This window comes from Equus przewalskii, chromosome 19, assembly GCF_037783145.1.
Source record: "Equus przewalskii isolate Varuska chromosome 19, EquPr2, whole genome shotgun sequence".
Lineage (NCBI taxonomy): Eukaryota > Metazoa > Chordata > Mammalia > Perissodactyla > Equidae > Equus > Equus przewalskii.
Genome location: NC_091849.1, coordinates 6,994,001 through 7,021,660, shown reverse-complemented (window position 1 = coordinate 7,021,660; position 27,660 = coordinate 6,994,001). Strand labels below are relative to the sequence as shown.

Genomic DNA, 27,660 nt, shown 5'->3' with positions numbered 1-27,660 from the left:
GCAGCTGCGACCATAGGTGCTGATGGGAGCCCTCTCCCAGCAGATCTTGGAGCCAAGGTAGCCCCCTGTGTTAATGACCCCAAAAGAGACAGCGTGATCCTTCTTTCCTGATCCTTAAGTGTTAAAGGTTTTCAGGATTGGCTCACACACGTGGCCACTTTCTAGGATGGTCCGTGAGAGCTGTGTTGGGATAGGCTGCAGGTTCATGGTCCCCCATGTGTTAGTCATTAATGCCATTTACCAAATTGTCCAGCTCTCTACCTCCCAGGCATATGATATTATAGCTCTTTCTGGCCCTCTTCTGATTTAGTGGGGCCATGTGAGTAGTTCTGGCCAATGACTTTTGAGCAAATGTGACATGGGTCACTTCTAGGCAAAAGCATGTTACTGCTGGTCCTAGATCCTCCAGAGCTCTCTTTCCCCTCTGGTAGGCAGGGACAAGGTTAGAAATACAGTTACTCTGTATTTACGAGTACTTCAGAGACCACAATGAGCAGAGCTCTCTGCTGACCTATAATGGGCATGTAGCAAGAATGAGAAGTAGGCCTTTGCTGTCATGAACCCCTAGCATTGTTCACATTATTTGTTACACCACAGAACCTAGCTTATCCTGATCAATGCATACTCTTTCCCACTCAAGTACATACTCCCTTTAAATAAGCCCTTTAAAGCACAAAGGACTTATTATACCTGTCTAATGAGACAGTGAGGTCCACACTTATGTAACTAAATGCGATACCGAGCAAGATAATTCTTCACCAAACGAAAAAGATCTGCATTAAGATGATTTCCTCTTTGTCTCAGGACCATAAAGTTAGGGGCAACTTTTTTCCATAAGGAAAAGAAAAATCTCTGGTAGGAAATGCTGTTAGAGTGTCTCTACCTTGTCTCCAGCCCAGAGCTCTCTTGGGTGTCAGACACTTCTTTAACTGCCTACTAGATATCTTCACTTGGATATCCCACTGGCATCTCAAACTCAACATGTGCAAATATAAACTCATTGCTTTCACCCCAAAATATGCTGCTCTTACTGTGTTCTCTATCTCAGTGAACATTTCCATGTCCATCCAGTTGAATTGTCCTCGACCGCCCTTTGTCTTCCTTTGCCCTCACTAAATCTTTTGCCCAGATCTATGGTTTCTACCTCCTTGTGTCCCCACACTGTCCCTGTCCCACCACCATTATTTCTCCTAGTCAATATAAGCCTTCTCATGGGGCTCCTCATCCCAAGCCTCCTCTTTTCCCTCCATGCCTTACATTGCAGCCAGAGTGATATTTCTACAAGCAGATCCAATCAAAATATTCCCTTGTTGAACACCCTTTAATAGACCCCCCCATTGCTCTTAGAAGAAAGATGAACTTTTAAAACGTTTTCTACAAATCCCTGATTTGGTTCCTGCTTCCCTTTCTGGTGAGCCTTTGACTCATGCTCCACATCCAGCCACACTGAATGTAATTGAAAGTTGAAAAACTCTCTTGGCCTTCTTCCCTCCAGCTAGAACACTCTCCTCCTCTCATTTCTCAGCTACTAATCCTACTCATTTATTTGTCCTTAGCTTAGATCTTACTTCCTCTGGGATGCCTTCTTTGACTCACCCAGGCAAGAATAGGTGGCCCCATGTGGATTCCTTTTACAACCTATTCCAGTGCGTATTGCTGTGTAACTGTCATAATTGCCTATTCCTGCTGACTGCCCTTCACTGAAATAATGTCCCAAGTGTTCCATATATATCATTTAATCTTCACAATAATCCTTTGAGATAAATAATATTCCCATTTCAGAACAAGGATGCCAAGGAACAGAGAAGGAAGGTAAGTGGTTTAAAGTCAGGCAACTAGTTAATGGTGATGTGGGACTCGAACCCATGTGAGTCTGTGCCCCAAGCTCATAGCCTTAACGACTATGCTGCCCTATACAACTGCAGAGTTTATAGAGCTCGATCTATATTGTTCATTGTTGTATTCTCAATACTTAGCACCAGGCCTGGCACATAACAGGTGCTCAGTAAACTTAGCTGAACAAATGAGTGAAAGAAAGAACCAGTGAAAAGGCGCCTGGCAAATGAGAGGCTCATAGTCAAAACTAGCTATGATCTTTTACAAACCTTATGCACAACAAAGCAGAAAAAAAGGGAAGAAAAATGAAATCGTATCAGCTTGGTTTCTATATAGATTATTAGGAAACATCAGAGAAGACCTGGGACGCAGGAGGCCATGTCTGCATTGCCTTTGAGATGGGGAGGCAGGCTTCCCCAGAGCAGAGCTGGCCGGCTCAGCGCCCTGTTCCTGGCAGCTCAAGTCCCACTCTGCCTGGATAAACTGCTGGGTCATAAAGAACCTCCCAGCTTCGGGACCGTTTGCCAGGATGCTGTACATTCAACTATATTTCTTCAGGACAACAGACAATAAAAAAAAAATTCCTCTCTTGAAATAAAAGAAAATCAGTGTTTATAGGAAAAGAAAAGGTTTCCGATAAGTTCAATATCAACTTGCATTTGGCTAATGTTTAAACATGAAAAACTGAATTTTTTTAAGTAGGAATTTATGCGGGGCAGGTGACACTGGTAGGATTTTTGACGTTTTTGAGTCCATATCATCGTTAAAGTGTTTTAGGGTGAGTTTAAGAACTTCATCCAAGCAACACAGGTAATGTGTAAAATACAATAGTAAACAGGATTTATAATGAAAAGCTCTGGTCTCCCACCACGCCCCTCTTCACCGCAATCCCGCTATGTGGAGGCAACTACTTTTACCTGTTTCTCCTTGCTTTTCTGGTGGACAAATGCCGTAGTTCCCAATATTATGCTTATTACTGCTGTGTTTTGAAATATGCTTATTACTTGATTTATCACACTGAGTGTGATGGGCAGTTACCAGGTTTGTGATGTCCGCTGTCTTTTGAACACCTTTTCTCTATCTGGACATGTCCCACGTTATGGGTCACACCTCCTTAAGGTAGAAACCAAAACTCATTCTCCAGCCTCCCTTGCCGGAAAGGAGCAGGTTTGTGGCATTGGCTCTGCCAACCAGAAACACCGGCCCTGGGCTGTGACCTAGAAGGGAGCAGAGGGAGGAAGGCAGGAGTATGGAATCCACTTTCTTTGTTGAGTGTGGCGATAGTGCCGGAGCTCGTGGGGCGACCGCGGCAGAACGTCTGCCCTCCACACCTGAGCGCCAGTGGGGACGCTGCAGAGGCTGCGCCAGCCGCGGGGTGTGGATGGGCGATCGCCCGAGCGCAGTCTATACAACGGCTCCTGCAGAGCTGCTGAAGGAGGTGACATTCGCTTTTCTTTGTCTGTGGGTTTAATAGCAGGACTCCGGTGCCCGCCCCTGCAGTATAGCTGGGCTCGGCACTGCTTGAAACTGTTTGACCAGTTCTATGAGCTTCTGGGGATTCTGTGAGCTACCCAGAACCCCATAAGGAATTTATTTTCTGTTTTAACTAGTCATCGTGAGTTCTGCTGTTTACAATAGAGGACTAACTGGTACTGTTGGTCAAGAGATTGACCACTGCCTTGAGATGAGGACTGATGAATTATCACACTTCCTTTTCTCCCTTCCTTTATTATAGGTATTACAGGTATATTTTAATTTGTAATTCTTCTTTTGGTTACTTTTATAACAATAAATATTAATAACAAATCTCCACTTATTATTCCAGAAACTTTGTCTATTTTTTCCATCTTTGTTGAGATATAACTGACATATTATGTAAGTTTAAGGTTTGATTTGATACACTTATATATTGCAAAATGATTACCACCGTCTGGTTAGCTAACACCTCCAGCCTGTCACAACATTACCGTATCTTTTTTGTGGTAAGAATGTTTAAGACCTACTCTCTTAGCAACTTTCAAATAGACAGTAGGATATGGTTAACTATAATCACTGTGCTGTGCGTTAGAGCCAGAACTTATTCATCTTATAACTGGAAGTTTGTATTCTTTGTCCATCATCTCCCCATTTTCCCCAATCCCCAGCCCCTGGTCACCACCATTCTACACTCACAAACTTTATCTCTTGATTCACACTTCTAGGATCGCAACTCCCCGGCCTTCCCTCTATCTCTCATCACCCTTTCACCTTCCATCTTCTGTCTGCTGTGCTGTGCTTTTACTTTGTCAAAGTTGATAACAGAAAACATTTCTGATCTGTTCTATGACCATAATTAAATCTTCTGTGCTTTATCTCTCTGTGGATTCTAAAACTGGAAAACTAATAAGCAGCATTGACATTACTAAGACTATACAGATGTTGACTTCAGAGACAAGGAAGAAGCTAATGATTACATTTCCTGCTCTGCAGGTCTAAGGTCAGGATTCCTGTGCATTTGAAGCAGAATGTTCCTGGCTTCAAGGTCACATGAATTTTTCTGTTCTTACACTTTATATCAGTCATTCAAAATCAAGTCATATTTTTCTTCCCTTCATTTTTGGATCCTGACGTTTTTTCTTTATGTTTACCAGGTACTTCTAATTGGAATTCTTTTTTCTTACTTAAAAAAAGAAACTTAGGTCTTCACCATAAGCTCATATGTATCCAGTCTTATAATAAAGCTAATTACTACTGTGTAAAATCCTTTTATCCCTGGATGGCCCCCCATGATAAGGTCCCCCCCAAGAATGCTCTAATCTGGACCTGTTGTGTCCAGATCTGCTCTACAGCCATCATCCTTGGGCTTCTTTTCAATGACCTCCTGGACTAAAGACCAGTCCAGAATTCATATGTCATCTTTCCAGTCTTCTCATTGGTTTTACTGGAATATATACTCAGAAGACTTCCTAAGATAGAAAATATGAAATATAAACTGGGTCTTTGTATGTCTGAAAATATTTTAATTTTACTCTCACACTACATTGCTAGTTTGACTGGGTATAGAATTATGGGTTCAAAATATTTTTTTCCTTAGAGTTTTGAAAACATTGACTCATTATCTTCTGAATCTAATGTGACTAAGGAAAAGTTGGGTGGTTCCTTGCATTTTTCTTTGGAAGCTATTAGGATTTTTTTCTCTATCTTTGTTGTTCTGAAATTTCAAAAGGATGTGCTAGCTGTGTAGTTATTTTTATTCATCCTGCTTGGTACTCAATATACTCATCAAATGTGAGGATTTGCCTTTATTCAGTTTGAGGAAATGTTCTATTATTTCTTTAAAAAATTCTCCCATCCATATTTTCTGTTCTCTTTTTCTGCAATTCCTCTTAGCCAGCTGGTGGATTTCTGCAACTCCTGTATTACTCCTCTATGAATCTTTTCTCTGTCCCTCAAATTTGCTATCTCTTTGCCATTTGCTGTAAACACTAGGAGAGTTTGATTGGCTTTATATTTCAGGTCTTTTATTGAATTTCATATTTTAGGTATTATATTTGTAATTTATAAGAACTCTTTCCTGTTCTCTAGTTTTCCCCTTTTCAATCATACTATTCTTGTTTTATGAATACAATATCTGCTCAAATTCTTTGAAGATATTCATTAAATATTTTTAAAAAATCTCTTCTAGGTAGTGACTTCTTTCTGTTTCCTTGAGGCTTTGTATCTTTTGGCCTTTTTGTTTCCTTTTGGTGGTTGTGCTCAAATGTCTGGTGATCTTATTTGTCCATTCATATTTATGAATGAAGGATTAGTTTCATATTGATAACTATCTAGTTTTTGTTTCTTCTGAATTTAGATTGATAAGCTTCTTGGTAGACTTCTTTCCTGAATAAGAGAAGGGCAAAAAATCCCTTGAAAAGTTCGTGGTTACGAAACATCAGTGCCCATGGCATTCATGCTATTGCCACAGGACAGCCTTGGGATACTGTCAGCTGATTTCTCACAGCATTCCGAGGAACTCTAGATTTTAAAACGGGGCCAGTGTGGTCCCATTTGGATCCAGCAATAATGTCTATTCACTTAAAAGCTGTAAAGATTCATTTTGCTGAAGGAAAGGATATTTAAAAGGATTATGAACAGTTAAGCAAGTAGGTTCTGAAACCAAAACCATGGACCTACTGGGCTATGTAAGTTGAGCTGCTATGAACAAGAGCTTCTGCACCACAGCTCAGGCCCTTCAGGAGCCATGCTCAGCTCCCTCTTTAAGTTCTGATGAGAAACAAAGTGTTGGGAGTCCGCTGGGTCTCGTAAGAACTGAAAAGTCATCTGGCAGTTTTCTTATCAGGTTGCATGACCAGAGTATCTTCAACCTTCTTCCCACACAGTCCGGACCCTCTGCTTGCTTATGGCTCAATGTGGCCATCAGCCTCAAGTCTCCATGACTTTGTCTTGGTTCCTGATAGTAACTGACCCAGTCTCTCAATGTGCCAAATCCAATTTCCCATGAGAGAGAATCTGATTGACCAAGGTTGAGTCGTGTCCACCATTGCCCATACAACTGCTTCCTAGGAGATGAATTTATTGGTAAAAGCACAGCCATCTGGTCATGGCCCTTAGCCAAAGATGTAGATGTGGGCAGATGATTTTTGAACAGCCTGAGGGCAACAAGGCAATGACGTGCCTCTTCAGTACTCTGTTCATCCACAGGTAGTCCTTGATGGTGCTAGTGTAGATACTAAAGCAATTATATCTTATCTCAGTGCATTCTGCCTTTGATTTAGAAATATTGAATATTTTCTGTCTCTGATTCCATATGTGGCCCCATATTCACTGATGGGATAAATAGAATATTACCTTATAGAATTATTTTAGGAGGTTCCACAAGGTTTTCCATAACTAAGGAACTCCTTGATGGTATCATTGCTGCTTGTGTTTACTTCAACAAGTTAAAGGGTAGGTGGTCACACACATGCCTGCTCCAAAAAAAAAATCAAAGGCCGTTATTCATCATAAGCTCATTTAATTTCTACTCTAACTTCTTTTCCCAAAGGCAACAATTACTGTACAATTTTATTGCGTAGTGCAGAAAGGCATTCCAGGGTCTTGGGGCTCCCCAAATGAATGTGGTTTCTGTAAAGTCTAGTAGTCATTGACTCCTACTTCTATATGCTAAGACATGTCAATAAACACAGGTTGCCATTTTCTCTGTACTATTTTAACTGCTACCATTTTTGCATTTCAGTGCAAGAGCTGTTCTTAGCCGGAAAATGCCAGATGGCACTGAGGAATCACATTCGTACTATTCCAGAGCAATGTCACCCGCAGAAGAGAGCCAATAGCTAATTGACAAAGACACCCTTGCTGTTTTTATAGAAGTCAAGATGTCCTATTCTCTCACTAGGACTTTCCTTTTACAATTGGCTTGGGTCTCAAGCTCTCCTTGGAACTTGATTCTAGGCATAATCCAGCCCCCTAAATTCTATCTTCAGATGCAGCTCAGCAGCGCCTTCTCCTTCATATGGTTACTCATTACATCTCCAGCTTTAGCTATCCATCCGCCTCTCCCTTCAAGTTACTTTAGCATTCCTTGTCTGCATTCTTTGATAATTGTCATGTGTTATTTGGAATTTTTAGCTATCTTTCTAAAAAATGTATCTACTTCTTATCTTCCCAATCAGCTGATAAGGTCTTTCTGGATAACAACTGAATACTTTGTTTCTTTCTCTCCCTTGGTGCCTTCATGGTGGTTTTCACTTAGCAGGCACCTAATTAATACTTATTGATTGGGAATTGCTATCCTGAGGTTTGCTGTATCCAGACCAGAAAGTTCAGAAGGACAGAGTCCTATAGTATATAATAAAGTCAAGAATTAAATAGTGAAGTTTAGCCAAAATCATAGAGAGGGCAGCTAAGGTATCTTGGGTTAGACTTCCGCAGAAAATTATTTTAGTTAATAATTCAGCTAGGTCACAGAAAAATCGCTAGGAAATTATTTTTTACATCTCATTCCAAAGTTAGCTTGTGAATGTGGCTCAAGTCCAGTGATTTCCAGTGGTCCGTGGATGGATTTGCTACAGTAGAATCACGTATGAGATGTCCGATTCCTGTGGCCACCTTTCGGAATCAGAATATCATAGTGGTATTTGGAAACCTAGCAAACACCAGAGGTGATTGTGACGATAGCTAGCTTGGAAAATATTGTTCAAGGACAGTAGTTCTCAAAGCGTGGTCCCCAGGCCAGCAGCAGCAGCAACACCTAGGAAGTTGTTAGAAATGTAAATCCTGGGGTTCCGGACTACTAACCAGAAACTGTGGGGGTGGCCTAGCAGTTGTTCTGTGCTCCCGATGATTCAGAAACATGCTACAGTGTGAGAATCACTGTTCTAGGGACTTCTGATGATCATAAGAATCCAATGTTTCTAGGGAACCTATTTGGATAAAAATTGGTCTGATTGCTTAAAAATATATGATGCTGCTGACAACTTGCCATTTGCTTATTTAACAAACTTTTAGTAAGTAGCTCTTATGTGCCAGGTACTATACTAGGTGCTGGAAATAAAAATATAAATAAGATAATTTCTGCCTCCAAGGAGGTCTTAGACTTGAAGGGCATATGCATATATATAGACATAATCGTGATTCACTGTGTTGAGTGCTATAAAATGTGTGTGTAAAAGATTAATTCTGTTGTGAGGTATGTGGTCCAGGGAAGACCTTTGAGTTCTGAACCAGTTCTGGACGCTGAAGCAGACATAGATTTCTGTGTATAGAAATCAGATAGGTATCGAAATATCCACTTATGACTTTATAACTAATTAAGCTAGTTTGAAGAATGACACGTGGACCTCCCTGGAGCTTCCAGGCCTCCTCTCCATGTGAAGACCTGTGTTTTATAGCAAGAGGGCAACTGAGTTTGAAGATACGTGTTTACCTAGCCAGGACTGTGACCATGGCCAGCCTCCTCCCGTATCAAGTACAACTAAAGCAAGAGTGTAGAAGGAAGTCACAGGAAAGCCTGAGCTTTGGCATTAGTTCCATCCACTGGAGAAAGATGGGCCCACTAATGCTATATTCTTACATGACACGTCTCAGGAGAACTGAGAGAGGAAGAAGAGAAGATATGGAATTATGCTTCCCATATTATTCACTTCTGGGAATGAAGTGTAAGTCCTTTCTCCCTAATGGAAACATTTGGGACTGAGTAGTTAAGCACCCTCCACCAAAAGCCAGGAGTTTGTAGGCAGATGAAGAGAAGGGAGGGACCATTTCAGATTGAGGGATTAGCACATGCAAAGGTCCTGGGGCCTAAAATAACATGGGAAGTTTGTGGAAGCATAGCATTGGATGTGTTGTTTAATATTTTGGTTTTTGCTTTCAGTTAAGGTCAGGAGACTAAATCTACTTTAAACATTAAAAAGAGAACTTTGTCGGTTTTATAACTAAAAAATTTGAAAAGATTGACATGACTAATACTGGGGGGCTGATAAAGTAAATTATGGTAGAGCTATATGATGAAATAAAATGCACTCATTTTGCAGAGCTTTATGCATATTTTATTTATATTTCATATTATTTATGTTTACATATCATTTATATTTAAATCTTATTTCTCTATTTATTTTATTGACATAAGAACTAAAAAAATATGGAAAGGCTTTCCCCAGTGTTAACTATGCGGACCCCTGGAATGTGAAATTGACAGTTTTAATTTTCTTTGCTTTGTGATTTTCCTTGTTTTCTCAGTTTTTGGCAGTGGGTATATATTGCTTTTATGATTGGGAAGAAAATAAAGGTAGATTTTATTTACAAGGTAGCATTTTTCCATTCATCTGACGAGTGGGCACGAGTGATCTGGACTTTTTCATAGTCGCTTTTTGACTGTCAGTCTGGCTGATGGCAGAAACACAAAGGACTCAGGCCACCAGCATTAGCCGTGAAGCGGGCACAACAGTTAGCATTAGAGCAGGTTTATTTCCTGAATATACAACCAATTTCAGTCTTTATTACCATTTTATCTGTTTTCTGTAAATTCAGGGTTTTTAAAAAATTAAATGGATTCAACCTGAAAATTAAATTCTAAACAAAACATTTGCAGCAACTCTTTCTGAATCTTTTATTGAATATTTTGGGATCTTTAAAAGCAGCATATTTTCTTCTTAAAGATTCTTTGGTGAGAAAGTGGTTTGGATTCTTTCTTTAAACTCGTTTTATGGGTCTGTTTACTTTTATATAGTTCATGAAAGAGATACTAATGTTTCTTTTCCTTTTTGTTTTGCTGAAATGAATCTTAAAAGTGAAGTCTGCAGTAGCAAGCCTCAATAAAATTTTTTCTTTCTATTTTGCTTGTGTTCACATTTTCTGAATTAATTTCTCTTTTCCTCAGAAATTTTGGGGATGTGTGCAGCTTTTCCCTTGCTCCTGAAATGATAACTTTGCATTTATGCTAGACCACCCTTGGTCCAACCATATTCTGTTATGCATCGTGGTGCCCACTGAGGCAGGATTCTTGAGGGCCAAGAGGTGAACAAACTCTTACTTCGCACTAGTTTCCATGGTTTATTGCTCATGGCCATGTCACACAGAGTTTTCAATCAGGATGGAAACACCCAGCAGCTGGGTGTCCTACTGCCAAGTCATCAATTTGACAACTGGATCTGTTTCCGTCCAAGTCATTGCATGCAAGGCATGGGGCTAGTTCTGTGCCCATAGTGACTTCCTCCACAGTTTCTTTTCCAACCTCCCCCACCCTGCCCTATGGATGGTGACAAAAGAGCTATCATTTCATCATCTTCTCAGATACATCTCACACCCAGCAGAGCAAACCAGAAACCATGTAGTGGGTGAGATCTCCAGGAGAATGGAGGTAGCAGGGTGTGAACAGAGCCCCAGCATAAGAGACCAGAGACCTGCTACTGGACCTTTGGGGGGATGTGGACAGGTCATCTCACCCATCTCTCTGCCTCAGAGACCTCCTTTGTAAATAGCATATTGGTTCCACTTGAGGTGGAGGTAGAGAGGCTTGAATGAATCCTTAGGGGAAATGCTTTGACATGTGAGCAGGACCACTCAAATACAGTTCTAAAGAAAAGACCAGTCAGCAAGGGGCATACTCATGACAGCACATGGAAACGGGTCAGACAACCAGAGGGTGTCAGCTCAGAGGTCAGACAGCTCTCAGGTGGTGACAGCCAGGCAGGGTCTGGAATATCTGTATGAAGTTGAATGGGGGTTGGGGGAAAGGCACACAAGAAATGTGCTGTGTTAGTTCATTTCAGCCTCATCATAGCCCTATGAGGTGTGTATTATGGTCTCATTTCACAGGTGAATTAAGTGAGACTCATGGAGACTAAATAACCCACAATAACAGAGCAATCCAGTGGCATGACCGTTTATCTAGGGGTGTCTAATTCTGAAGCCTTACTCTTCAGATAATATAGAGAGGCTGTGTGTGTGTGTGTGTGTGTGTGTAATGCTTGTAGCTAGGCAAAGTATTAAATGTACAAATCAAGATTAACCTTACTAACTGTGCCAGGGGATTAAATGAAAAGGAGTTTAATGAAGGCACTGTTTACAGGTGTGAGGACAGAATTGAGGGAGCCATAAGGGAGAGGCCAGCGCTCAGGGACTTGCAACAGCAGGAGCAGTTTCCAGCCCCAGACCCGAAGGACTGACAGAGCTCTGGTTGCCGGACTAGAGCCAGAGGTGCTCCCGCAGGAACTGTGGCTGCAGAGGGACTGAGACGCGCGCCAGCAGAGGCCTGGCAGGGGAGGGGTGAGTCCCTTGATCTGACCTCTCTCTCCTCACCCTCCTGTCTTCCGGCAGTACCTCCCCTACCTGACCGGAAACGAGGGCGAGGGGGCAAGGCTGGTGCAACCCATTGAGACCGACACCTTGCGGCCCAAGAGAGGGGCAGAGAGTGATGGGGAGAGGGAAATGGAGAATAATAGCACAATACTCAACTACAGGTCTGGCCAACTTGGAATCAAGTCAGAATGGCAGAGTGATGAAACCAATAATATGATTTAACAACAAAAGATGACGAACAAACTGGACTCCGAGCCCACAGCTTCACTAGCAGGGAAAGAGGTGAGCAGTGAAATGGAGAAGAGAATCATCGCTATGCCCACACCAAGTTCCCTGGGATGCTGACGAGAGGATGAAAAATATTCTGGCCAGTGGCTGGCCCCGTGGCTGGGTGATTAGGTTTGTGCACTCCGCTTCTGCGGCCCAAGGTTTCACCGGTTTGGATTCTGGACATGGTTCATCAGGCCATGCTGAGGCGGCATCCCACATGCCACAACAAGAAGGACCCACAACTAAAAAATACACAACTATGTACTGGGGGGCGTTGGGGAGAAGAAGGAAAAATTATAAAAAGCAATATTCTGCCCATTCCTGGGCAGGGTCCTGTGTAGCAGAGCAAGGCTAGTTGACAACTTTCGGGTTATGATTTGCTCTGCGTTTCAGGACGCAGGCGTTATCTATTTCTGCTTCCCCTCTGCCCTCTCCCAAGCCCATTCTCAATAGACCCCCTGCCTCCCTTGTGCAGGCAGCCCTCCCTCAGCGTGACGAGAAATGGCTCAGCAGTCTTGTGCTGGGATTCCTCCCTGGACGATGGAGGACCCGCGGCCTGGGATTGTGCCCACACCATTGCAAAGGTTAGGCCTAGGGTAGTCCTAACAGGACACTGCTCAAGACAGATAAGGCGATGTAATTACCCCTGTATTGTTGGGTACCATCTTCTGTTGGGTGTAATCGCTCAATGACTCTACTGGAACGAGCAGTTTGGAAACAGAGTGCCAGGTCTGATTAGCAGGTGTGTCAGTCTCAGTCTGCTTGTTCCGTGTCCTGAGCTCGATGCTCATCCTGCGTGAAGTGCACTGGTTGCAAAATTTGAAACAGGAAGCATGAAGTGCTGGGTCTTCATTCTGAGACAAGCCCACAATGTAAGTAAAGCGGAGCCACCCTGGTTTTACGGTGCAGCAGATTCATCTGGATGATTTGTTAGGCAACCGTATTGATTGAGCTCCTGCTCTGTATACTATGGAAAGAACTTTGACACGCGTATTAGATTCCTAGAGTTGCTGTAACAAATTACTATAAACTGAGTGGCTTAAAAAAATGAAAATGTATTCTGTCACAGTTCTTGAGGCCAGAAATCTGGGACCAAGTCTTGGCAGGGCTGTGCTCGTTGCAGTGGTCCTAGGGGAGAATCATTCCTTGCCTCTTCCAGCTTCTCGCAGCTCCTGACGTTCCCCGTCTTGTGGAAGCATCACTCCAATCTTTGCCTCCACGTTCCCAAGGTCGTGTCTCCACGTGTGTCTCAGCGTGTCTGGGTGTCCAAATCCCCCTCTCCTTTCTCTTGTAGGAATACCAGTAACTGGATTCAGGGCTCACCCTAAATCCGGGAAGATTTCATCTTGAGACCCTTAACTAATTACATCCGTAAAAATCCTATTTCCAAATAAGGACATATTCTGAAGATCTGAGCGGACATGAACTTTGAGGGACCCTGTTTAACACACTGAACCATGATTCAATTTTGGTCCTACTGTTATGAGCTTTAGTGTTCATTATTTCTTTAAATATTCCTTCTTTGTTCTCAATTTTCTTAGAAAGTTATGTGCAAAGCATATCCTGCTGTGTGTGTGTAAGTGTCTGTTTTCATTCCCTTTGGAATAAGCTGAGCGCTCTGCCCACCCCTCTATCTTTCCTAAATTGTCTCATTTCGTTATGGAATTTTCATCTTCTAGCTTGAACTTTACTTGTTACTGTGAATCTAAATGTCCCTTTTTTCTTTTAATGACAAAGGAAATCTTTCTTGCTCTCAGTGTTCCGCCTCCGTGCTGAGGCTCCCCTCAAGGACATTCTCAATGGTCCATTTTCATCTAAGGTCTGCAGACAGGTCACCACATCATTAAATCCGAAAAAGAGAACCTTTTTTTGGGGTTTGAAGTTGTTTCCATTTTGTGGCCTATTGATTTCTTGTATATTTCAGCAGCCTGGCCCAAGCAGGAGGAGGGGGTGGATTCCTCAGGTCTGGGGGTGCCCTGCAAATCTGCAACGTAACCACCCTTTAGCCCACACTCTTAGGCTCACCCAGAGCAGATGTTGGACTTACCATTAAATCTCAAAACATACGGAAGCTTAAGGGCTTTACTAAAAGCCCTGAAGTAACAATATTAAGAGAACAGCAATTAGCGCATGTTTGAATTTTTACATCTAGAGTATTTCTGCCCATTCCCTCATGCCGTTCGGAGAGGTGAGATTCTGGAGCTTTCTCAGATGGATGGCAAGCCGGATCCCTCCTCCTGGTTGTTCCCGTTATGAGGAAGAGTAAAGTAAGAACACTAGCCATAAGAAGGGCTAAAGTTTGCTGAGTGCTTTTGCTATGCCAGCAAACAGCCTTAAGTAGGTTTTCTTAGTCACTTCTTAGAACACCCCAGTGAGTGGCCACAGATTCACGGAAGGGGAACGGAGCCTTAGAAGGCTAAGTACCTTTGCATATTAATGATTTCTCATAATGCTTCTTTCTACATTTTCCTTTTTCCCTTCATGTCAGTCAGAGTCCCAGTGGGAAATAGGGGCTCGCTCAACTTTAGATAATTCAGGAAGGGTTTATTTATAAAAGGACTATTTATTAAGGTGTGAGAGTGCAGAGGAACCACAGGGATGGTACAGATGTTCAGGATTAGTGGCATCAGAGCTGCTATCATCCTGGGGCCCCAATAAGGAAGAGTAGATGTGATTACTGGAACCTGGAGGGGAAGAGTGGGGTAGAGGAGACCTTGAGAGGGGCAGTGAACCTCAGAGGATGAGCCAGCCTGGGGTGACCCTGAACGGGTAGTAAATACCTTGACCTCGCTCTCCTTTTACATAAGCTCTTGAAGACCTTCAGGAGGCTCTAGGTAAGGTGACCAACTTGCCCTGGTTTGCCTGGGCGTTCCCATTTCAGCACTGCAAGTCTCGCATCGCAAGAACCTCTTCAGTCCCAGGAAAACCAGATCTGTCGTCTGTCCCAGCTCTAGGGCTCTGAGCCACAGATACGTGCTGCCTTGGGTACCAGCACAGAGGCACGGGCGCTTGCAGAAGCCTGACTCCATGCATCCGTCTACTCCATCACTCATTCATTGGCTTTGCTAGTATTTCTTGAGCACCTACTATGTGCCGTGTATTGTTCCAGCCACTGGAGATTCAGCAGTAAACAAGACAAAGGCCCTACCTCATAGAGAGTGAAGGACACAGATAATAGATAAGGAAATAAGTAAATCTGTGATATAATTTCAGGCAGTGATAAATGCCATGAAGAAGAAGAAAATGGAGTTCTCTGGGCGGAGAATGAAGGCTGGGACTGTGTAAGCATGCACTCCTTCACACAGGGTGGTCTCTGAGGACATGCCTGTGAGCATAGCTCTGAGTGAAGAAGGTTCGCTCATTCCAGAAAATGAGTGGGCTACAACTGCATGTGGTTTCTCGTTCATGCTCTTGCGTCTTCTGTGGCTTCCCTTCAGCCTTTCACTTTCTCCCTCAGGCCTTCTCTTTACTCCCTCTGCCCCTGTCCCCTCTCCTTAATTTCCAAAGATAGAACATGCATTTGCTTTACCCAATGTTTATAATACTGGTGATGGGAGGAAGAGAGAAAAGAATTTGGAAGGCTGAGGCCATAGGAGATAAACTCTCATCTTTAAATTTTACTTTGTACGATTCCAGATCTTTCTTCTCAAAGAGTTCGTTGTAGCTCCTGGGTTCTGTCCCATTTGCATGAAATCAGAGTCAGGAGACCAGAAAGCATGTTCAGAAGGCCCTCCAAGCTGGGATGAAGGCCTGGAGAGGTTAGGGAGTCAGGAGGCCTGCAGGCTCCCCTGGGAGACCAGCAGCACTGAGCCTCCGCTGTGAACGCTCACATTTGACTGCAGTTGTAGCATCTCTACTGTTCACCCCATGTTGTTCAAAGAACTAGAGGGAGCTAGGCTGAAGCTCAGAGAGTCCCTGAAATTCTGTAGTGTTCATGGGGAAAACATTTATAACTTCATTCAGAAAGGATAAAAAAAACCTGTTTTATCTCAAGATTCCTCCTCTTCGTTCAATAACCATGAAGCCGATACAGCATTATCGGACTTCCTTTGCCTCTGGAATTTAAAAGAACGTAAAAGGCAGTAATTGATGGCTTGTTCATAGACCACAGGAAACCACTTGTCACAACCCATTAACAGCTGCTTTTCAAGAATATTTTCCTTGTTGCATTAGGGAGAAATAGATGACAAAGCAAAACTCAAAAGCTATTTGTTATATTTCAGTCAGAGGAGCCAAATTAAGTTTTCCTGATGGTCACATACTGGTACGTGACATACATTCGTTGAGTTTGCACATGGTTTGTTTGTTTATTTATCTATTTATTTATTTTTGCTTTGCTGGTTTTTCTTTGCAACTCAGACACATGACAGAGTGCTTAGACTCTCAATGGTTTCTTCAGGGAGTTGTACTTATGGTAAAGTCATAACCCACTGCCCTCAGGAGTTGGTAATGGTCTCTCTCTCTCTCTGTCTCTGTCTGTCTCTCTATCTCGGTCTCTCTGTCTCTGTTTCTGTCTATCTGCCTGTCTATCTCTCTCTCTATACGTATACACATACACACATATACATATATATTACATATATGTCTGTCAATGCTTAGGAGAGAGAAACTTAACTTTTAAACTGGTGGGTCTCCCTTGTTTTTATATATTTTCTCTAAAAACACCATTTACTTGATAAAATCGTTCAACACAGGGAAAAAAGATGAATCTGACAGCTCATTCTCAACTTACTGATGTAAATTGAGGATAAGGTGCCAGTCTTGATTTGGAGTTTTCAGCTTCTCGCCAGCCTGTGTCATGGCCTTAAGACCTCTATCTAGAGAGAAATTGACAAAAATTTCCCAGAACATAATTTTTTTTAAAGAAAAATCTCTTTTTGGAGCTCACAGAGCTTCCTTATTTTCCCGGTGCTCAGGAACACATTGTCTCGGAAGTGAACTCTCAGCCATAAAAGCTGTTTTCTTAGATGAATTAAAGATATTATGTGCCTGCCGGTTTCCAAAGAAAGGTGGAATCTAATGGATCATAGGGGACCACTTAATCCAGATGTTTTCAAAAGACTCCTCTGCTGAAAGACTCACCAGAGACTCTGTACTTTGAGGGCACAATCTAAAACTGCGGTGGTCTCCCCCTGGGTGAGGGGGCTGCCAATATAGGCAGCCTGTCTATATTCACTTAGGATTTTGTGTCCTATAATCTATACAAAGCCAGAAGTTTTGTGTGTCTGAGGCTGTGTTTCTTGCAGTGTGGACCATCAGAACTTTCTGGAGTGCTTGTTAAAAGTACAGACCTGAGCTCCTTCCCAGATCTATGATCCAGAATCTTTGGGGGTAGGGCCAGGGATCTGCATTTTGAATAAGTTCTGCCCTTGAGTGCTATGTTCTCCAATCAGGAGGACCTCTGGTTCAAACCAGACCACCACGGGCGGGAGAGTTTGACATCGTTTCTTCATCTGAAACACTGACAAGCAGAAAGGATCGTCAAGGTTTGCCCCCATTCTTTACCTTCACACCTGAAGTATAAGGTAGGACGTGACCAATATGTGTGATTTGAGAGTCTAAATGACATGGATTAGAGTTCTTTTGCAATAGTTTAACACGTATTTATTGAGCACCTTTTCTATAGCAAGCACTGTGCTGGAGGGTGGAGAAACATAGGTGAATAAGATACCATGGCGATCTGCAAGAAAGTTACAAATCAGAGGGAAGGCAAGTAGTTCCTACCTAATGTGGTAAATGCAAAGCCGGAGTTCTGAAGAGGACCCGGAGAAGGAAAGGAGGCAGCATTGCACTACTGTCCAACTTTCTGATCGAAGTACAACTTACACAGAAAAGTGTGGATATCTTAAGTGTGCGGCTCAGTGAATCTTTACAAATGTATACATCCAGTATAACCACCAACTACGTCAAGATGTAGGACATTTGCAGTATCTCAGAAGCCCCCTTGGTGTGCCCTCGCGGCCAGTAACTCTCCCCAAAATGTAACCGGCATTCTGACCTCTGTCACCATAGATCAATTTGGGCTGTTTTTTAACTTCATATACATTGAATCACACATGTGATCTACTTGCTATAATGTTTCGTTCATTCTGTTCCGTTTTGCAGTAGTTTCTTCATTCACTCTGTACTGTCCCATTGCATGGATATGCTGCAATCGATTCATTCTACCGTGGATGGCCATTTGGAGAGTTTCCAGTTTGGGGCTATATTGAATAAAGCTGCTATGAGTGATCTTGTCAGTCTTTTGGTGTACATCAACGCTCAGATCTATCGGGTTTCTACCTCTCAGTGAAGTTGCAGGGTCAGAGTGTTGCATATATCTATCTTTAGATAAAACTGTCAGCAGTTTTCCAAACTGATTCTTCCATTTTCTGCCCCCAACAGCAGTGTAGAAGGGTCTCAGTTATTCTGCATTCTTGCCAACATTTGGCGTTTTTATTCTTGGCCGTTCCTGCACATGTGAGTGCGCGTGCATGCGCGTGCACATGCATGTACACGTGCACAGGACAGGTATTTGTCAGTACCTCAGTTATGGCTTTAATTTGCATTGCTGTCATGAATAATGATGTTGAGTAACTTTTCATATGCATACTGGTCATTTGGACATCTTGTTTTGTGAAGTGTTTAGTCTTTTGTTCATGTTTTTAGAACTGATTATTTTTCTCTTACTGATTTGTAGGAGTTTTAAGATATATTTTAGTTCACACGTCCTTTGTTGGGTTCTTCCAGCGCACGTGTCTCCCTAGCCTGGGGTTCACTTTTTCATTCTTTCAGTCATGTCTTCCGAAGATCTTTCTTTCAGCAAAGTCTAATTTATCGGCATGCAGTCCTGATCTTTCTGCACTCGGTCCCAGCCTCACTGACTTCTTTCCAGCCCCATCCATGGTGTTGGGGGCTGCTTTAGTCCTCTGTCTGACTGTTTCCCTCTGGTAAGAGGGAGGAAGGAGAATTCTTTGTTTTAGATCCCACAAATGCGAATTACTTATAAAAATGAACAAAGTACAACATTTCAGTTTAGATTCGCGTTTCCTGTCACTGATCACCGAGCCCTGATTGGCAACTGTGAAATGTGGAGCCAAGCCCACCTCTTTTCAACACCACACTGAGCTGCCTACAGCCAGACCTCCGCACGGCAGCTGTAATCCCCACCCCTCTTCAGTGGGGCCCCACTAGTGCCCGCTCTTCTCTAGCTGCTTTGTGATTTTGCTGTGACCACTGCTGCTTCTCTTGGCAGAGACCGCCCCCACCAAGAACCCCCCAGCACTGTTCTGTTGCCCATGAGGTTGGATGGTACTTTCCCTTCTCGTCGTTACAGCGAGCTGAGGGGGACCCAGAGTGTCAGTGACCAGTACTCTTTGAGGGGGTTCCTAACAGGTAGCCTCCCTTATTCTCTGAGGTTCTGAGTCTCGCCTGCCAAGCAAGGACCAGACTGCGAGACCTTTGAGTTCACTACTCTGGACCTAAGTAAAGAGAATATTTTAGATTAGAAAGATGGTTGTGGCAGCCTTCAAATCCTTTCCTAATGTGATTTCCCTCTGAACACCTCCTGTTTACCCTCATTGCCATGTCAGATGGCTTCCCAGGTTCATGTCGTTATTCTGTCTCCAAAGTGGCTGCAGGTTACAATCAGCCAGGCAGAGATGTTACACAAGCTCCAAACAAAACCGGTTCCTGACAGCCCATGTTCTCGTATTGCCAAAGCTGTCCTGCTTGGCCACTTGTCCTGGAGGGCACCTGTCAACAAGGACCCCAGAAATATCTTTAACAACGAATATCTTCCTTCAGCACATTCATGAGGAAATAAGCCTCAGGTCCTTTCCCTCTGTTCTCTCTCATTTGTAGGAGTGAATTGTGACAAAGCATTTTTGTTTGAGAGATTAATTTTCTAATGCCTAAGTGGAGTTTTTACCCAGTGCACCCTGGAGCCCGCAGCCCCGGGGAGCCCCTGCGCTAAGGGTTCATTGTTTTGCTCATTCTCTCCGTAATTGAAAGGCTGTGTCAGATGTGACAAGAGCACCCGGCACTGAGAGAAGGACAGTAACTGCTTTGCTGGAGAAAAAAATGGCCTTGTCTTTTGCAGGTAGCCTGGCCTCCTGGAAGCTGTGAAACTGCACCTTCCAGTTCATTTCCCTACATAATTGATGTTTTCTTCCTTTGACATTTAAAACGATACGGAAACCAGTGTTTTAAAGAGCAGATCCTTCATTTTGGTTTTTTTGCTGTGTGACCATGGGATTCCCCCACAGCTCACTTCTTCATCGCAGAAGCTGATAGTGACGATTCAGGCCTAGGAAATATCCCAGCCAAGCACCGTATGCCACTGGCCACTGCCTGCCACCGGCCACCGCACGCCACCCGGCCACGGGTGTGGAGAGTTTGGCTGGTTTGTTGACTGCTGGTGGCGCTGACACTCCCTTGTGAGATGATGTGTTGCCTGTTGGCAGATTCGGACTTCAGGGCTCTTCGAAGTCCCCTTACAATGGATGTCTCTGAAACCCAGGAGACTTTTCCATCTGTCTCCTCTGCAGGGCTCGTGCTGGGGAGGGGCAAATAACACTGGCATTTTGGATTTCCAGAATCGTGTTTTGAAAACTCGGTTTAATAAAACATGGATTTGACTCTCCCAGTTAATTTTGCCTCAAAATTTTTGTTCATTTTTAAGGGAAATAGAGTCCTTGGGCTTCTGCCTCTTTGGATTCAAAGTCATAAAGATGTTACTTTCTAAGTATCATGTTTTATAAGAGAATTATTGTTTAAGAAGACTTTTGAAAAAGAAAATTTTATGAAAAATATTTTAACTAGTGGCTAACGGAGGTTCAGTCCGGTTTGGGGCTCAGAGTCCATGCACTTGGAGTGAACTCTAAAATTAATCATGGGGTACTCCCAGGCTGGTTTGGGGGAGAAAGAAAATAAATAAAAGGAAAGAAATGTTCAGAGAGCCTCTTGGTTCTCTTCAGCCCTTTCAGAGCACTCTGATCCCTTTCTAGGACTTAGTCGTTAATCTACCAGCGCTCGGAGGCAGAGCGCCCCTGGGTTTCAAATAGAGCTTTTCCTTTCAGAACGCACTCTCCTTCTAATACTCCGGGTGCACTGTCACCCTGGCTTCATCCGATGGCATATCTGGAAGGACTTCGGCTCAAGAATTCATTTCTTCCCTACTTCCCGTAGAATCCTAAATTTATAAACCCCTCTAATGCAACCCAGATCTTTGTTTTTACCCACCTTTATAATCTGAAAATACGTAGTTCAGTTTTTTCTTCGGTGAACTCCAAACTCTTGCCAATTTTGGCCTGTTTTAGTTCAATTCTCAAACACATGCAACTGGCACAGCCCGTTTAATCAGACCAATGAAGTTCTTTTCCTAGAATTGAGCATACACTCTGACGCAAGCTCTGGCATCTGACGACCCCCCCACCCAAAACCCAGATGATCAGCCAAGCAAAAGGATCTTCCTTAGCCAGTTAAGAATTCAAACTCCTTTTGTCCAGGACGTGGAAAACACAGACTGAGGCACCGTCCTGGGCGGCGCTGATACCTGGGTGAGCAACAGGGTATTCACCCAAATCACCAGGCTAAACTGTGGCTTCTGTAGATGATGAGTCTTGAGTGTATTGTGTCCCTAGGAATGAGCTGCAGTTCCTGCAAATGCTGCCATGGGGATTGGCGTTATAGGCATTTGTCCTGCCTCTTTGTGGACACAAAAGCAATGATCTAATTCTGCACCATAAAGCCTGTTACCTGCAGCCAGTGTGTCCTATAGTTCTTGGGACAAAGAATGGAGTGGCTGTACCCCGGGCAATCCTGGAAGACTGTGTGGGTTCGTGGTCTATGTGTATGGAGGCAGTGTGCTTTACTTCTCTCCATCTCTGGGGTTCCCAGGTCTCTGCTGCAGGAGAGCACTGAGTTTCAGAAGACGGTTTAGCCACCTTCTTCTCTGAGATGTTTTTTCCAATCTCCTTCCAGTTTGGGTGAGGTACCACCGCCCATCTGGTATGTGTTTATTGTAATTGTCCGTTTATGTCTCTACCTCTCTCAGCAGACTATGATCTCCGTGCCTTCGGCACCTGATTCCATGCCTAGCACACAAAGACCTTCCCAAAATTTTGTTGGATGAACAAATGCAAGCTTGCCAAATGGCCCTGCCGGTAAAGTATGGCTCTCGTCAGTCTTTTGCCTCATGGGATTAGCCCTTTCTTTGCAGTGGGACACCCACGCTGCTTGTCCTTGAAGGCTCGTTCAGGTCTGTTCTCCACTGGCGTCCTAGAGCACTGATGTAATACCTTGAGCAGAGTCACCTGAGGAGCCACTTGGGAAACAGCCACAGCGGGGGTCCTAGGGACCAGCTAGTCTGCTCCTGGTCACCAGCGGTTGAATTTGCACCATCAGGCCATGGGCAGAGTTGCGTCTTCCCATGTCCTGGACGCAGACACGAAGCAGATCTCTATTCTCTGGGTCACTAAGAGCGTGTGAACAAGCATATGACTAAGGGACATACATCTTTCAGTAGCCAGTCCTGGAAGTCGAAAGGTGGGAATGTTTGTTTTATGCTAAGTAATAAACTTCAGAGGACACATGGCCATGACCAAGGCAATCTGACTAGCTCAATGAGTTTCAAATTTTGAGCACTATGACCTAACTCAGAACCATAAAGCCATCCTGGTTGCTAACAGACGCCATGTGGTTATAAACAAAAATAGAAGTCTTTCTGTTTGAAGACATGGGAATAAGGGAGTTGTGTTGCAAAAGTTTGGATATAGATGAAAACTTTCCTGATGCCCTGAACTGAAGGGCAGTTTGTCCTTTAAATCAACTAGGTTCTCATTTCAGCATTTGTCCAGAGGGAAAGCTATTTCTTTTGGCATCGATTTAGGTCAATCTAATTTCTGTTGGTTTGATCTTCAGCCTAATGATTTTTTTTTCTCTGTTGAGATTCCATCATCTATAGCTGAAAAGGTAAAGCTTAATCCACAGCCTCGTAAAGTGGAGTCTGTGATACTCCAGTCGATACGTCTCCAGGTTCCCAGGGGGATTTCTAGGAAACAAAGAAGGAAAGGACTTCAAACTGTTCCCTTAGAAAGACATTTTCTGTTCAAACCGTTTATTTTATTTCCCTATCCATCAACTTCTCCATTTTCGTATGCTACGTATCCCTTTTAGCTCAGATGTCTATTCATTCATTTGACAGTCATTTTTGTAGCATAGACCAATGTCAAACCTGGCATTTAGTAGATTAGAAAACAAGACAAATCCATTGTTTCAGAATTTAATAATAAATGCTAGAGTTTCCAGGAGAGAGCATTTAATATGTCTTGTCTTGGATAATAGGAGATCTGTGTTTTAAGGTCAGGGCTGGAACTTACCATCCTCCCCTTGACCTGCTCAGTCCTTCCATAAGAACACTGCTGCAGGATTAGCACTACTAGTTTACATTTTCATATTCTCTTTTTTCTAATTATAAAAGCAATTTATACTTATTATAAAAACGGTAAAATCCAAAAAGGTAGAAAAAAAGAGAAAGAAAATATGCTCAATTCTTCCAGAAGAGCTGCTACAAACATTTCGATGTAATGCTTTTCTCTTGTTTAAAAACCTAATCAAGAACGTCATATAGACTACCCTATATTCCAGTTTTCACTCAACATTATACCGTAAGCATTTCCTCTTGTTGTTGTGAACTATTCACAATATTCACGTTGTTTTAAGGGAGACACACTACTTCATTGTGCAAGTTTAACATTATTTACTTAAATAATTTCCTTTTGTTTAAATTTACCTTTATTCCTTGCTACTATAAACAGTGCCATCATAAATATCTTGTGGATGGAGGCTTTATATAATTTACATTTTTTAAAGGAAAAATTCCCTAAAGTGTAATTACTGAATCAAACATGTATGGATATTCTTGAGACTACTGACACATATTGCCAAATTACTTTCCAAAAGAGCTTCGTCAATCTACGCTTTTTCTAGCAGTGTAGCAGAATGTTTAGCGTAGCTATGTAAGTCCTTTTTTCAAAATTTAATTTTATTGTGGTAAGAACACTTAACATGAGATCTACTCTATTAACAAAGTTTTAAGTGTACAGCACGGTCTTGTTAACTTTAGGCACACGTTGTACAGCAGATCTCCAGATGTATCTGTCTTGCATAATTGAAACTTTTATGCCTATTGATTAGCAAGTGCTCATTTCCTTCTCCCCTTCAGCCCTGGTAATCATCATTCTACTTTCTGATTCTATAAGTTTGACAATTTTAGATACCTGTTTTAAGTAGAATCATGCAATTTTTGTCCTTCTGTGACTGACTTATTTCACTGAGCATGTCTTCAAGGTTCATCCATGTTGCTGTATATCGTAGGATTTCTCTCTTTTTTAAGGTTGAATATTATTTTATTGTATGTATATACCACATTTTCTTTGTCTACTTATCCATTAATGGACATTCAGATCGTTTCCACATCTTGGCTATTGCGAATAGTGCTGCAGAGAATGTTGAGGTGTTAATATCTCTTTAAGATTGTGATTTTTTTCATGATCATCTTAATAGACGCAGAAAAAGCATTTGACAAAATTCAAAACCCTTTCATGATAAAAACTCTAAAAAAACTAGATTTAGAAGGAACAGACCTCAACATAATAAAGGCCATATGTGGCAAGCCCACAGCTAGCATCATATTCAGTGGTGAAAAATGGAAAGCTTTTCCTCTGAGATCAGGAATAAGGCAAGGATGCACACACATTCACCACTTACTTTGTTCTTGTTGTTGTGGGAGTTTTTATTGCAGTAACATTTGTTTATAAGATTACATAAATTTCAGATGTACATCATTATATATTTCAATCTCAGTGTAGATTACATCATGGTCACCACCCAAAAACTAATTACCATCCATCACCATATACATGTGAGCTTAATCACCCCTTTTGTCTTCCTCCCTCCCCACTTCCCCTTTTGTAATCACCAATCCAATCTCTGTGTCTATGTGTTTGTCCTTGTTTTTATCTTCTACTTATGAGCATTCACCACTTCTAATCAACATAGTACTGTTCCTAGCCAGAACATTTAGGCAAGATAAAGTCATCCAAATCAGAAAGAAAGAAGTAAAATTTTCTCTGTTTGCAGGTAACATGATCTTATATGTAGAAAACTCTAAAGACTCTACAAAAAACTTGTTAGAATTAATTAATGAATTTGGTAAAGTTGCAGGATACAAAGTCAATGTAAAAAATCACTAACAAGGAACCATCAGAAAAGGAAATTAAGAAAATAGTCCCATTTATAATAGCATCAAAAAGAAAAAAATACTTGGGAATAAATTTAACCAAGGAGGTGAAAGACTTGAACACTGAAAACTACAAAACATTGATGAAAAAAATTAAAGACATAAGCAAATGGAAAGAGATGATGTGTTCTTCAATTGGAAAAATTAATACTGTGGAAATGCTCATATTACCCAAAACAATCTACAGACTCAATGCAATCCCTAGCAAAATCCTAATGGCATTTTTTGCAGAAATAGAAAAAAAACAATTCTAAAACTCATAAGGGAACAAAAAATTCCTGCATAGCCAAAACAATCTTGAGAAAGAACAAGACTGGAGGCATCACATGTCCTGATTTCAAAATACATTACAAAACCACAGTAATCAAAACAGTGTGGTACTGGTATAAAAATAGGCATATAACCAATGGAAGAGAAGAGAGAGCCCAGAAATAAACCTACACGTATATGGTTAACTGATGTTCCACAAGGGAACCAAGTATGCACAATGGGGAAAGGACAGTCTCTTCAACAAATACTATTGGGAAACTGGATATTCACACGCAAAAGAATGAACCAGGACCCTTATTTTATACCATACACAAAAATCAACTAAAAATGGATTAGAAACTTAAACATAAGACATTAAACTATAAACCTAAACTTAAAGAAAACATAGGGGAAAATCTTCATGACATTAGTTGGCAATGATTTTATGGCGATGAGACCAAAAGCAAAAACAGACAAGTAGAACTATGTCAAACTAAAAAGCTTCTGCACAGCTAAGGAACAATCAACAGTTTGAAAAGGCAATCTATGGAACGGGAGAAAATATTTGTAAACCATATGTCTGATAGGGGGTTAATATCCAAAATATATAACTCCTACAACTCAAAGGCAAAAAAATCGTGAGAAACTGATTAAAAAATGGACTAAAGATATAAATATTTTTTCTAAGGAAGATAGACAAATAGCCAACATTCATGTGAAAATATACTCAATGTCACTAATCATCAAGGAAATGCAAATGAAAACCACAACAAGATATCACTTTACAGCTGTCACAATGGCTTTTATTAAAAAAAAAAAAGGACAAGAGTTGGTGAGGATGTGGAGATACTGGGACCCTTGCACACTGTTGTTGGGAATACAAGATGGTGCAGCATTATGGAAAACAATATGAAATTTCCTCAAAAAAACTGAAAACAGAACTACTGGGACTAGCCTGGTGGCCTAGTGGTTAAGTATGTGCTCTCTGCTTCGGTGGCCAGGGGTTTGCAAACTCGGATCCCAAGTGCAGACCTAGCACTGCTTGTCAAGCCATGCTGTGGTGGCATCTCACATAAAACAGAGGAAGACTGGCACAGATGTTAGCTCAGGGCCAATCTTCCTAAAAAATAAACCCAAACAAAATAGAACTACCATATGATCCAGTAAGTCCACTTCTGAGTATATATCCAAAAGAATTCTGTAAATTCTTAAGAGGCATAATGCATGGTTAAGAACACAGGCTCCAGAACCAGATAGCCTTGGTTCAAGTGCTGGCTCTGCTACTTACTGTGTGACCTTAGACACATTATATAACCTCTCTGTGCCTCCATTCTCCATTTGAAGACTGGGATAAAAATAGTACTTGCTCGTAGTGAGAATTAAATGAGTTAATATATGTAAAGAGATTAGAATATGCCTGGCACACATGGTAAGTCATATTTTAGTATTAGCTATTATCAACGTTTCTACTGTCACAGATAAGATGGAGGAGAGAGAGAACCAGTGAAACACAAAGAGTGCCGCATATCAGACTATGGTGAGTTGAACAGTATCTCCCCAAAATTCATGTCTACAGGGAATCTCTGAATGTGAGCTTTTAGAAACAGAGTCTTTGCAGATGTAAACAAGTTAATATGAGGCCATACTGGATTAGGTGGACTCTAATCCAATGACGGGTGTCCTTAGAAGAGGAAAGGATGCACAGAGACACAGGAGAAGGCCGACTGAAGATGGAGGTGGAGATTGGAATTGTGCTTCTGCAACCCAGGGAGCATCTGGAGCCACCAGATGCTGAAAGAGGCAAGGAAGGATTCTTTCTAGAGACTTCAGAGGATATCTATCTTCCATAACTGTAAGAGAATACATTTCTGCTGTTTTAAGGCCCCTACTTTGTGGCAATTTGTTATGGCAGCCCTAGGATATGAATATGCAGGGTAAACTCAAATGTCCCATTATCCATTAAGGGGTGTGCATTTACATGAAATTAGCATGTCATAGCCAAGAAGAATTGCCATTGTTTAAAGTCACTAAGCCCTAGGAGGGACTCTAAACAGGATTGCAGGCAGAGTCCCAGAGCAATCTTCCTGGGTGACATGTGATATCAGTGAGCTGACAGAGAGACCCAGGCCACCTGTTGTGTTCCCACCCAGCCCTCTCCCACCCTCAACCTCCATGAGCTTCTAGATGGGTCTTTGCTCTAATTGGCCATTGATAACATGGGCTCATTTCCATGTCCACTCTGC

The 27,660-nt window shown here is 42.1% G+C and overlaps 1 pseudogene; it reads left to right on the top strand.

The window, feature by feature from the left end:
- The first annotated feature begins 3,085 nt into the window (after positions 1-3,085).
- Positions 3,086-27,660, top strand: part of LOC139077418 (deoxyribonuclease-2-alpha-like) — a 69,376-nt pseudogene continuing 44,801 nt past the window's right edge.